Genomic DNA, 13,625 nt, shown 5'->3' with positions numbered 1-13,625 from the left:
TTATTTTGTCAATTAGGAACATTCAGCACCCACCCGCTATCAAGGCAGCTGCCTATCATGTCATGCCCTACCTGCACAGGTGTGCTGGCTACTCAAATGATCCAATTAAGGAGGCCATTTAGTCAGCAGCAGCAGAAGTCCTGTGCCTGGACGCTCCAACAGGGGCCAGACACAAGCAGAAGCAGAAGCAGCAGAAGCAGCAGCAGCAGCACCACCTTTTGTTTTTTGGCTGCAGCAGCAGCAAGGCCCACAGGGCTGGCTAGCTGGCTAGCCAGCAAGCAGGTAGCAATGAAAGTAGGAATCTTTCTTTTTAACCCTGTAAGGGGGTGGTGCACTGTACCCGAAGATACTGCCATATCGGGTCAATGCATAGGGCGACGGAAGCAAGCTTCGAAATCGGCCCCCGTTCTCAAAAATCCATTTAATATATGGTCCCCAGATAGGGGACGTATCAGATATTAAACTGATAAGAACAGATACTACACTTGATCTTAGCCAAAAGGCCGAGAAGCGATAACCGTGAAAGGGGCGGGCCCAACAAGGTCCCCTTCATGGGCACTATCACTGCTTGCTGTCAGGGAGGCTGCCAGACAATTTTCCATGCACACTCTGGGCTGGGGGGCAGTCAACCACCAGTACACACAGCAGAACCTAAACCCATACCATTATTGCTAAGCAGCAAGACAGGGGCCCATTGCACTCCCACGGGGCCTTTTTAAATGCAATCCATAACCCGGATTTGCCAGGAACCCTTCTTACTCCTCCTACTTGCATGTGACACTGGGCTTAGGATCTGCATAGGAAACACACACACAAGCACACACCTACCTTTGTTGCCTGCAGATGCCTCCTTGGCTGTCCCCAAACGGTATCAAACCAACACCCACGGGAAGCTGTAAGCATAGAGGACATGCCTGCACCCCATTGGACTTACCTGTGTGGGTTAAATCCGGGTTATTTGACAACCTATGGCGGTGATGGTTCTGCTCAGGCAGAGCAGTGCTGATGCTCCTCATAAAGCTGTCGCTGCTGTGAAGGTTCTAGGTGACATCACAAATCCCTTTGGTTACATACACAACAAAGCTGGGTTGTTGTTGTTTACACTCTGCAAGGCCTGTGGAAGTGAGTGACATCATAGCACTGTAGTTCTGAGGGTTCAAGATGGATGCAACAATCTCCTGTTGCTTCTATGAAGGCCGTAATAGACGACATCACCAAACAGCTCCATAGTCACATACACAGCAAAGGAGAGATGTTGTTTACACCTAGTGATGTCAGTGGTATTGAGTGACATCACAGCACAGTGCTAAGGCTCCTGGGCCTGGACACAGCAGCGGCTGCAATATCTCAACGGAGAATACGTTTATATCTATGTGTGTGTGTGCGCATATATATATATATATATATATATATATATATATATATATATATATTTCTCCGCCGAAATCACTTTTAAACCCATTTCCACCTTTTTTTCCCTTCTCTTCCTCTTACTTTTTTTTCACGTTTTTTTACGTTTTTCTCCTTTTCGCCTCTTTTCTGGGCGTATTATTCTTCTTTTTCTTCTTTTTTTTCGTCTAATGCATACCCCATCAGTGCAGCAATGCTTATTCAATACCGCCAGCAGATGGAGACACTGGGGGATAATTTTCTAAGGATTTATACTGATTTTTCCTGTCTGAATTTGTCGCACAGAAAGTTGCAGGCCAAATATGTGTGACATTTCTGCGACTTTAGCTTCTAGAGCATTTTTACAACATTATACATAGGTGCTGAATACATAAAAAGCGACTGTTCAGCGACAGACAAGTCGCATCGGCTGAAAGTAGGCCAGAATGTCAGTCCATGTTGGAGCAGGTTTAGATACAGTCTAAAGCATAGATCTCAAAGTCTGTGCACAGAATTTAGCAAGGGCCTCGCACCTTCTGATGCATCAGGTAGGTGCACAATAGCATAGCCTAACCCTCTGTACTTTGGTCTATATTGATGCGGGACATAGACAGCCAGCTGATGACCAATCCATTAGTGCAATGGATGGCTGGAAGCATTTGTCTTTGCCTTTGCAATACCACAGAAGCAATGCATGGTCAATGTACAGCAATGACACACCTGTGTGAACAGCCAGGAGACCCCCCCCCCCCATGTTATGTTACATAGTTACATAGTTAGTACGGTCGAAAAAAGACATATGTCCATCACGTTCAACCAGGGAATTAAGGGGTAGGGGTGTGGCGCGATATTGGGGAAGGGATGAGATTTTATATTTCTTCATAAGCATTAATCTTATTTTGTCAATTAGGAACATTCAGCACCCACCCGCTATCAAGGCAGCTGCCTATCATGTCATGCCCTACCTGCACAGGTGTGCTGGCTACTCAAATGATCCAATTAAGGAGGCCATTTAGTCAGCAGCAGCAGAAGTCCTGTGCCTGGACGCTCCAACAGGGGCCAGACACAAGCAGAAGCAGAAGCAGCAGAAGCAGCAGCAGCACCACCTTTTGTTTTTTGGCTGCAGCAGCAGCAAGGCCCACAGGGCTGGCTAGCTGGCTAGCCAGCAAGCAGGTAGCAATGAAAGTAGGAATCTTTCTTTTTAACCCTGTAAGGGGGTGGTGCACTGTACCCGAAGATACTGCCATATCGGGTCAATGCATAGGGCGACGGAAGCAAGCTTCGAAATCGGCCCCCGTTCTCAAAAATCCATTTAATATATGGTCCCCAGATAGGGGACGTATCAGATATTAAACTGATAAGAACAGATACTACACTTGATCTTAGCCAAAAGGCCGAGAAGCGATAACCGTGAAAGGGGCGGGCCCAACAAGGTCCCCTTCATGGGCACTATCACTGCTTGCTGTCAGGGAGGCTGCCAGACAATTTTCCATGCACACTCTGGGCTGGGGGGCAGTCAACCACCAGTACACACAGCAGAACCTAAACCCATACCATTATTGCTAAGCAGCAAGACAGGGGCCCATTGCACTCCCACGGGGCCTTTTTAAATGCAATCCATAACCCGGATTTGCCAGGAACCCTTCTTACTCCTCCTACTTGCATGTGACACCTGGGCTTAGGATCTGCATAGGAAACACACACACAAGCACACACCTACCTTTGTTGCCTGCAGATGCCTCCTTGGCTGTCCCCAAACGGTATCAAACCAACACCCACGGGAAGCTGTAAGCATAGAGGACATGCCTGCACCCCATTGGACTTACCTGTGTGGGTTAAATCCGGGTTATTTGACAACCTATGGCGGTGATGGTTCTGCTCAGGCAGAGCAGTGCTGATGCTCCTCATAAAGCTGTCGCTGCTGTGAAGGTTCTAGGTGACATCACAAATCCCTTTGGTTACATACACAACAAAGCTGGGTTGTTGTTGTTTACACTCTGCAAGGCCTGTGGAAGTGAGTGACATCATAGCACTGTAGTTCTGAGGGTTCAAGATGGATGCAACAATCTCCTGTTGCTTCTATGAAGGCCGTAATAGACGACATCACCAAACAGCTCCATAGTCACATACACAGCAAAGGAGAGATGTTGTTTACACCTAGTGATGTCAGTGGTATTGAGTGACATCACAGCACAGTGCTAAGGCTCCTGGGCCTGGACACAGCAGCGGCTGCAATATCTCAACGGAGAATACGTTTATATCTATGTGTGTGTGTGCGCATATATATATATATATATATATATATATATATATATATATATATATATATTCTCCGCCGAAATCACTTTTAAACCCATTTCCACCTTTTTTTCCCTTCTCTTCCTCTTACTTTTTTTTCACGTTTTTTTACGTTTTTCTCCTTTTCGCCTCTTTTCTGGGCGTATTATTCTTCTTTTTCTTCTTTTTTTTCGTCTAATGCATACCCCATCAGTGCAGCAATGCTTATTCAATACCGCCAGCAGATGGAGACACTGGGGGATAATTTCTAAGGATTTATACTGATTTTTCCTGTCTGAATTTGTCGCACAGAAAGTTGCAGGCCAAATATGTGTGACATTTCTGCGACTTTAGCTTCTAGAGCATTTTTACAACATTATACATAGGTGCTGAATACATAAAAAGCGACCTGTTCAGCGACAGACAAGTCGCATCGGCTGAAAGTAGGCCAGAATGTCAGTCCATGTTGGAGCAGGTTTAGATACAGTCTAAAGCATAGATCTCAAAGTCTGTGCACAGAATTTAGCAAGGGCCTCGCACCTTCTGATGCATCAGGTAGGTGCACAATAGCATAGCCTAACCCTCTGTACTTTGGTCTATATTGATGCGGGACAAAGACAGCCAGCTGATGACCAATCCATTAGTGCAATGGATGGCTGGAAGCATTTGTCTTTGCCTTTGCAATACCACAGAAGCAATGCATGGTCAATGTACAGCAATGACACACCTGTGTGAACAGCCAGGAGACCCCCCCCCCCCCATGTTATGTTACATAGTTACATAGTTTAGTACGGTCGAAAAAAGACATATGTCCATCACGTTCAACCAGGGAATTAAGGGGTAGGGGTGTGGCGCGATATTGGGGAAGGGATGAGATTTATATTTCTTCATAAGCATAATCTTATTTTGTCAATTAGGACATTCAGCACCCACCCGCTATCAGGCAGCTGCCTATCATGTCATGCCCTACCTGCACAGGTGTGCTGGCTACTCAAATGATCCAATTAAGGAGGCCATTTAGTCAGCAGCAGCAGAAGTCCTGTGCCTGGACGCTCCAACAGGGGCCAGACACAAGCAGAAGCAGAAGCAGCAGAAGCAGCAGCAGCACCACCTTTTGTTTATTGGCTGCAGCAGCAGCAAGGCCCACAGGGCTGGCTAGCTGGCTAGCCAGCAAGCAGGTAGCAATGAAAGTAGGAATCTTTCTTTTTAACCCTGTAAGGGGGTGGTGCACTGTACCCGAAGATACTGCCATATCGGGTCAATGCATAGGGCGACGGAAGCAAGCTTCGAAATCGGCCCTCGTTCTCAAAATCCATTTAATATATGGTCCCCAGATAGGGGACGTATCAGATATTAAACTGATAAGAACAGATACTACACTTGATCTTAGCCAAAAGGCCGAGAAGCGATAACCGTGAAAGGGGCGGGCCCAACAAGGTCCCCTTCATGGGCACTATCACTGCTTGCTGTCAGGGAGGCTGCCAGACAATTTTCCATGCACACTCTGGGCTGGGGGCAGTCAACCACCAGTACACACAGCAGAACCTAAACCCATACCATTATTGCTAAGCAGCAAGACAGGGGCCCATTGCACTCCCACGGGGCCTTTTTAAATGCAATCATAACCGGATTTGCCAGGAACCCTTCTTACTCCTCCTACTTGCATGTGACACCTGGGCTTAGGATCTGCATAGGAAACACACACACAAGCACACACCTACCTTTGTTGCCTGCAGATGCCTCCTTGGCTGTCCCCAAACGGTATCAAACCAACACCCACGGGAAGCTGTAAGCATAGAGGACATTGCCTGCACCCCATTGGACTTACCTGTGTGGGTTAAATCCGGGTTATTTGACAACCTATGGCGGTGATGGTTCTGCTCAGGCAGAGCAGTGCTGATGCTCCTCATAAAGCTGTCGCTGCTGTGAAGGTTCTAGGTGACATCACAAATCCCTTTGGTTACATACACAACAAAGCTGGGTTGTTGTTGTTTACACTCTGCAAGGCCTGTGGAAGTGAGTGACATCATAGCACTGTAGTTCTGAGGGTTCAAGATGGATGCAACAATCTCCTGTTGCTTCTATGAAGGCCGTATAGACGACATCACCAAACAGCTCCATAGTCACATACACAGCAAAGGAGAGATGTTGTTTACACCTAGTGATGTCAGTGGTATTGAGTGACATCACAGCACAGTGCTAAGGCTCCTGGGCCTGGACACAGCAGCGGCTGCAATATCTCAACGGAGAATACGTTTATATCTATGTGTGTGTGTGCGCATATATATATATATATATATATATATATATATATATATATATATTTCTCCGCCGAAATCACTTTTAAACCCATTTCCACCTTTTTTTCCCTCTCTTCCTCTTACTTTTTTTCACGTTTTTTTACGTTTTTTCCTTTTCGCCTCTTTCTGGGCGTATTATTCTCTTTTTCTTCTTTTTTTTCGTCTAATGCATACCCCATCAGTGCAGCAATGCTTATTCAATACCGCCAGCAGATGGAGACACTGGGGGATAATTTTCTAAGGATTTATACTGATTTTTCCTGTCTGAATTTGTCGCACAGAAAGTTGCAGGCCAAATATGTGTGACATTTCTGCGACTTTAGCTTCTAGAGCATTTTTACAACATTATACATAGGTGCTGAATACATAAAAAGCGACTGTTCAAGCGACAGACAAGTCGCATCGGCTGAAAGTAGGCCAGAATGTCAGTCCATGTTGGAGCAGGTTTAGATACAGTCTAAAGCATAGATCTCAAAGTCTGTGCACAGAATTTAGCAAGGGCCTCGCACCTTCTGATGCATCAGGTAGGTGCACAATAGCATAGCCTAACCCTCTGTACTTTGGTCTATATTGATGCGGGACATAGACAGCAGCTGATGACCAATCCATTAGTGCAATGGATGGCTGAAGCATTTGTCTTTGCCTTTGCAATACCACAGAAGCAATGCATGGTCAATGTACAGCAATGACACACCTGTGTGAACAGCCAGGAGACCCCCCCCCCCCATGTTATGTTACATAGTTACATAGTTAGTACGGTCGAAAAAAGACATATGTCCATCACGTTCAACCAGGGAATTAAGGGGTAGGGGTTGTGGCGCGATATTGGGGAAGGGATGAGATTTTATATTTCTTCATAAGCATTAATCTTAATTTGTCAATTAGGAACATTCAGCACCCACCCGCTATCAAGGCAGCTGCCTATCATGTCATGCCCTACCTGCACAGGTGTGCTGGCTACTCAAATGATCCAATTAAGGAGGCCATTTAGTCAGCAGCAGCAGAAGTCCTGTGCCTGGACGCTCCAACAGGGGCCAGACACAAGCAGAAGCAGAAGCAGCAGAAGCAGCAGCAGCACCACCTTTTGTTTATTGGCTGCAGCAGCAGCAAGGCCACAGGGCTTGGCTAGCTGGCTAGCCAGCAAGCAGGTAGCAATGAAAGTAGGAATCTTCTTTTTAACCCTGTAAGGGGGTGGTGCACTGTACCCGAAGATACTGCATATCGGGTCAATGCATAGGGCGACGGAAGCAAGCTTCGAAATCGGCCCCCGTTCTCAAAAATCCATTTAATATATGGTCCCCAGATAGGGGACGTATCAGATATTAAACTGATAAGAACAGATACTACACTTGATCTTAGCCAAAAGGCCGAGAAGCGATAACCGTGAAAGGGGCGGGCCCAACAAGGTCCCCTTCATGGGCACTATCACTGCTTGCTGTCAGGGAGGCTGCCAGACAATTTTCCATGCACACTCTGGGCTGGGGGGCAGTCAACCACCAGTACACACAGCAGAACCTAAACCCATACCATTATTGCTAAGCAGCAAGACAGGGGCCCATTGCACTCCCACGGGGCCTTTTTAAATGCAATCCATAACCCGGATTTGCCAGGAACCCTTCTTACTCCTCCTACTTGCATGTGACACTGGGCTTAGGATCTGCATAGGAAACACACACACAAGCACACACTACCTTTGTTGCCTGCAGATGCCTCCTTGGCTGTCCCCAAACGGTATCAAACCAACACCCACGGGAAGCTGTAAGCATAGAGGACATGCCTGCACCCCATTGGACTTACCTGTGTGGGTTAAATCCGGGTTATTTGACAACTATGGCGGTGATGGTTCTGCTCAGGCAGAGCAGTGCTGATGCTCCTCATAAAGCTGTCGCTGCTGTGAAGGTTCTAGTGACATCACAAATCCCTTTGGTTACATACCCAACAAAGCTGGGTTGTTGTTGTTTACACTCTGCAAGGCCTGTGGAAGTGAGTGACATCATAGCACTGTAGTTTCTGAGGGTTCAAGATGGATGCAACAATCTCCTGTTGCTTCTATGAAGGCCGTAATAGACGACATCACCAACAGCTCCATAGTCACATACACAGCAAAGGAGAGATGTTGTTTACACCTAGTGATGTCAGTGGTATTGAGTGACATCACAGCACAGTGCTAAGGCTCCTGGGCCTGACACAGCAGCGGCTGCAATATCTCAACGGAGAATACGTTTATATCTATGTGTGTGTGTGCGCATATATATATATATATATATATATATATATATATATATATTTCTCCGCCGAAATCACTTTTAAACCCATTTCCACCTTTTTTTCCCTCTCTTCCTCTTACTTTTTTTCACGTTTTTTTACGTTTTTCTCCTTTTCGCCTCTTTTCTGGGCGTATTATTCTTCTTTTTCTTCTTTTTTTTCGTCTAATGCATACCCCATCAGTGCAGCAATGCTTATTCAATACGCCAGCAGATGGAGACACTGGGGATAATTTTCTAAGGATTTTATACTGATTTTTCCTGTCTGAATTTGTCGCACAGAAAGTTGCAGGCCAAATATGTGTGACATTTCTGCGACTTTAGCTTCTAGAGCATTTTTACAACATTTATACATAGGGTGCTGAATACATAAAAAGCGACTGTTCAGCGACAGACAAGTCGCATCGGCTGAAAGTAGGCCAGAATGTCAGTCCATGTTGGAGCAGGTTTAGATACAGTCTAAAGCATAGATCTCAAAGTCTGTGCACAGAATTTAGCAAGGGCCTCGCACCTTCTGATGCATCAGGTAGGTGCACAATAGCATAGCCTAACCCTCTGTACTTTGGTCTATATTGATGCGGGACATAGACAGCCAGCTGATGACCAATCCATTAGTGCAATGGATGGCTGGAAGCATTTGTCTTTGCCTTTGCAATACACAGAAGCAATGCATGGTCAATGTACAGCAATGACACACCTGTGTGAACAGCCAGGAGACCCCCCCCCCCCCATGTTATGTTACATAGTTACATAGTTAGTACGGTCGAAAAAAGACATATGTCCATCACGTTCAACCAGGGAATTAAGGGTAGGGGTGTGGCGCGATATTGGGGAAGGGATGAGATTTTATATTTCTTCATAAGCATTAATCTTATTTTGTCAATTAGGAACATTCAGCACCCACCCGCTATCAAGGCAGCTGCCTATCATGTCATGCCCTACCTGCACAGGTGTGCTGGCTACTCAAATGATCCAATTAAGGAGGCATTTAGTCAGCAGCAGCAGAAGTCCTGTGCCTGGACGCTCCAACAGGGGCCAGACACAAGCAGAAGCAGAAGCAGCAGAGCAGCAGCAGCACCACCTTTTGTTATTGGCTGCAGCAGCAGCAAGGCCCACAGGGCTGGCTAGCTGGCTAGCCAGCAAGCAGGTAGCAATGAAAGTAGGAATCTTTCTTTTTAACCCTGTAAGGGGGTGGTGCACTGTACCCGAAGATACTGCCATATCGGGTCAATGCATAGGGCGACGGAAGCAAGCTTCGAAATCGGCCCCCGTTCTCAAAAATCCATTTAATATATGGTCCCCAGATAGGGGACGTATCAGATATTAAACTGATAAGAACAGATACTACACTTGATCTTAGCCAAAAGGCCGAGAAGCGATAACCGTGAAAGGGGCGGGCCCAACAAGGTCCCCTTCATGGGCACTATCACTGCTTGCTGTCAGGGAGGCTGCCAGACAATTTTCCATGCACACTCTGGGCTGGGGGCAGTCAACCACCAGTACACACAGCAGAACCTAAACCCATACCATTATTGCTAAGCAGCAAGACAGGGGCCCATTGCACTCCCACGGGGCCTTTTAAATGCAATCCATAACCCGGATTTGCCAGGAACCCTTCTTACTCCTCCTACTTGCATGTGACACTGGGCTTAGGATCTGCATAGGAAACACACACACAAGCACACACCTACCTTTGTTGCCTGCAGATGCCTCCTTGGCTGTCCCAAACGGTATCAAACCAACACCCACGGGAAGCTGTAAGCATAGAGGACATGCCTGCACCCATTGGACTTACCTGTGTGGGTTAAATCCGGGTTATTTGACAACCTATGGCGGTGATGGTTCTGCTCAGGCAGAGCAGTGCTGATGCTCCTCATAAAGCTGTCGCTGCTGTGAAGGTTCTAGGTGACATCACAAATCCTTTGGTTACATACACAACAAAGCTGGGTTGTTGTTGTTTACACTCTGCAAGGCCTGTGGAAGTGAGTGACATCATAGCACTGTAGTTCTGAGGGTTCAAGATGGATGCAACAATCTCCTGTTGCTTCTATGAAGGCCGTAATAGACGACATCACCAAACAGCTCCATAGTCACATACACAGCAAAGGAGAGATGTTGTTTACACCTAGTGATGTCAGTGGTATTGAGTGACATCACAGCACAGTGCTAAGGCTCCTGGGCCTGGACACAGCAGCGGCTGCAATATCTCAACGGAGAATACGTTTATATCTATGTGTGTGTGTGCGCATATATATATATATATATATATATATATATATATATATATATATATTTCTCCGCCGAAATCACTTTTAAACCCATTTCCACCTTTTTTTCCCTTCTCTTCCTCTTACTTTTTTTTCACGTTTTTTACGTTTTTCTCCTTTTCGCCTCTTTTCTGGGCGTATTATTCTTCTTTTTCTTCTTTTTTTTCGTCTAATGCATACCCCATCAGTGCAGCAATGCTTATTCAATACCGCCAGCAGATGGAGACACTGGGGGATAATTTTCTAAGGATTTATACTGATTTTTCCTGTCTGAATTTGTCGCACAGAAAGTTGCAGGCCAAATATGTGTGACATTTCTGCGACTTTAGCTTCTAGAGCATTTTTACAACTGTATACATAGGTGCTGAATACATAAAAAGCGACTGTTCAGCGACAGACAAGTCGCATCGGCTGAAAGTAGGCCAGAATGTCAGTCCATGTTGGAGCAGGTTTAGATACAGTCTAAAGCATAGATCTCAAAGTCTGTGCACAGAATTTAGCAAGGGCCTCGCACCTTCTGATGCATCAGGTAGGTGCACAATAGCATAGCCTAACCCTCTGTACTTTGGTCTATATTGATGCGGGACATAGACAGCCAGCTGATGACCAATCCATTAGTGCAATGGATGGCTGGAAGCATTTGTCTTTGCCTTTGCAATACCACAGAAGCAATGCATGGTCAATGTACAGCAATGACACACCTGTGTGAACAGCCAGGAGACCCCCCCCCCCCCCATGTTATGTTACATAGTTACATAGTTAGTACGGTCGAAAAAAGACATATGTCCATCACGTTCAACCAGGGAATTAAGGGGTAGGGGTGTGGCGCGATATTGGGGAAGGGATGAGATTTTATATTTCTTCATAAGCATTAATCTTATTTTGTCAATTAGGAACATTCAGCACCCACCCGCTATCAAGGCAGCTGCCTATCATGTCATGCCCTACCTGCACAGGTGTGCTGGCTACTCAAATGATCCAATTAAGGAGGCCATTTAGTCAGCAGCAGCAGAAGTCCTGTGCCTGGACGCTCCAACAGGGGCCAGACACAAGCAGAAGCAGAAGCAGCAGAAGCAGCAGCAGCACCACCTTTTGTTTATTGGCTGCAGCAGCAGCAAGGCCCACAGGGCTGGCTAGCTGGCTAGCCAGCAAGCAGGTAGCAATGAAAGTAGGAATCTTTCTTTTTAACCCTGTAAGGGGGTGGTGCACTGTACCCGAAGATACTGCCATATCGGGTCAATGCATAGGGCGACGGAAGCAAGCTTCGAAATCGGCCCCCGTTCTCAAAAATCCATTTAATATATGGTCCCCAGATAGGGGACGTATCAGATATTAAACTGATAAGAACAGATACTACACTTGATCTTAGCCAAAAGGCCGAGAAGCGATAACCGTGAAAGGGGCGGGCCCAACAAGGTCCCCTTCATGGGCACTATCACTGCTTGCTGTCAGGGAGGCTGCCAGACAATTTTCCATGCACACTCTGGGCTGGGGGGCAGTCAACCACCAGTACACACAGCAGAACCTAAACCCATACCATTATTGCTAAGCAGCAAGACAGGGGCCCATTGCACTCCCACGGGGCCTTTTTAAATGCAATCCATAACACCGGATTTGCCAGGAACCCTTCTTACTCCTCCTACTTGCATGTGACACTGGGCTTAGGATCTGCATAGGAAACACACACACAAGCACACACCTACCTTTGTTGCCTGCAGATGCCTCCTTGGCTGTCCCCAAACGGTATCAAACCAACACCCACGGGAAGCTGTAAGCATAGAGGACATGCCTGCACCCCATTGGACTTACCTGTGTGGGTTAAATCCGGGTTATTTGACAACCTATGGCGGTGATGGTTCTGCTCAGGCAGAGCAGTGCTGATGCTCCTCATAAAGCTGTCGCTGCTGTGAAGGTTCTAGGTGACATCACAAATCCTTTGGTTACATACACAACAAAGCTGGGTTGTTGTTGTTTACACTCTGCAAGGCCTGTGGAAGTGAGTGACATCATAGCACTGTAGTTCTGAGGGTTCAAGATGGATGCAACAATCTCCTGTTGCTTCTATGAAGGCCGTAATAGACGACATCACCAAACAGCTCCATAGTCACATACACAGCAAAGGAGAGATGTTGTTTACACCTAGTGATGTCAGTGGTATTGAGTGACATCACAGCACAGTGCTAAGGCTCCTGGGCCTGGACACAGCAGCGGCTGCAATATCTCAACGGAGAATACGTTTATATCTATGTGTGTGTGTGCGCATATATATATATATATATATATATATATATATATATATATATATATTTCTCCGCCGAAATCACTTTTAAACCATTTCACCTTTTTTTCCCTTCTCTTCCTCTTACTTTTTTTTCACGTTTTTTTACGTTTTTCTCCTTTTCGCCTCTTTTCTGGGCGTATTATTCTTCTTTTTCTTCTTTTTTTTCGTCTAATGCATACCCCATCAGTGCAGCAATGCTTATTCAATACCGCCAGCAGATGGAGACACTGGGGGATAATTTTCTAAGGATTTATACTGATTTTTCCTGTCTGAATTTGTCGCACAGAAAGTTGCAGGCCAAATATGTGTGACATTTCTGCGACTTTAGCTTCTAGAGCATTTTTACAACATTATACATAGGTGCTGAATACATAAAAAGCGACTGTTCAGCGACAGACAAGTCGCATCGGCTGAAAGTAGGCCAGAATGTCAGTCCATGTTGGAGCAGGTTTAGATACAGTCTAAAGCATAGATCTCAAAGTCTGTGCACAGAATTTAGCAAGGGCCTCGCACCTTCTGATGCATCAGGTAGGTGCACAATAGCATAGCCTAACCCTCTGTACTTTGGTCTATATTGATGCGGGACATAGACAGCCAGCTGATGACCAATCCATTAGTGCAATGGATGGCTGGAAGCATTTGTCTTTGCCTTTGCAATACCACAGAAGCAATGCATGGTCAATGTACAGCAATGACACACCTGTGTGAACAGCCAGGAGACCCCCCCCCCCCCATGTTATGTTACATAGTTACATAGTTAGTACGGTCGAAAAAGACATATGTCCATCACGTTCAACCAGGAATTAAGGGGTAGGGGTGTGGCGCGATATTGGGGAAGGGATGAGAT

The 13,625-nt window shown here is 46.2% G+C and overlaps 6 non-coding genes across 6 annotated transcripts; all 6 read right to left on the bottom strand.

The window, feature by feature from the left end:
• Window positions 1–324: 324 nt before the first annotated feature.
• Window positions 325–515, bottom strand: LOC130333255 (U2 spliceosomal RNA). Its single transcript, XR_008875488.1, has one exon. It is a non-coding gene; the product is annotated as a U2 spliceosomal RNA (small nuclear RNA).
• A 2,089-nt stretch (window positions 516–2,604) lies between these two features.
• LOC130333254 (U2 spliceosomal RNA) lies at window positions 2,605–2,795 on the bottom strand. The gene has a single exon (XR_008875487.1). It is a non-coding gene; the product is annotated as a U2 spliceosomal RNA (small nuclear RNA).
• Window positions 2,796–4,886: 2,091 nt separating this feature from the next.
• Window positions 4,887–5,076, bottom strand: LOC130333273 (U2 spliceosomal RNA). Its single transcript, XR_008875504.1, has one exon. It is a non-coding gene; the product is annotated as a U2 spliceosomal RNA (small nuclear RNA).
• A 2,079-nt stretch (window positions 5,077–7,155) lies between these two features.
• Window positions 7,156–7,345, bottom strand: LOC130333270 (U2 spliceosomal RNA). The gene has a single exon (XR_008875501.1). It is a non-coding gene; the product is annotated as a U2 spliceosomal RNA (small nuclear RNA).
• Window positions 7,346–9,419: 2,074 nt separating this feature from the next.
• Window positions 9,420–9,610, bottom strand: LOC130333253 (U2 spliceosomal RNA). Its single transcript, XR_008875486.1, has one exon. It is a non-coding gene; the product is annotated as a U2 spliceosomal RNA (small nuclear RNA).
• Window positions 9,611–11,695: 2,085 nt separating this feature from the next.
• LOC130333252 (U2 spliceosomal RNA) lies at window positions 11,696–11,886 on the bottom strand. The gene has a single exon (XR_008875485.1). It is a non-coding gene; the product is annotated as a U2 spliceosomal RNA (small nuclear RNA).
• Between the last annotated feature and the right edge of the window lie 1,739 nt (window positions 11,887–13,625).

This window comes from Hyla sarda, unplaced genomic scaffold (assembly GCF_029499605.1).
Source record: "Hyla sarda isolate aHylSar1 unplaced genomic scaffold, aHylSar1.hap1 scaffold_402, whole genome shotgun sequence".
NCBI classification, from domain to species: Eukaryota; Metazoa; Chordata; class Amphibia; order Anura; family Hylidae; genus Hyla; species Hyla sarda.
The sequence above is the reverse complement of the archived record's forward strand: the minus strand, read 5'-3'. Positions and strand labels throughout refer to the sequence as shown.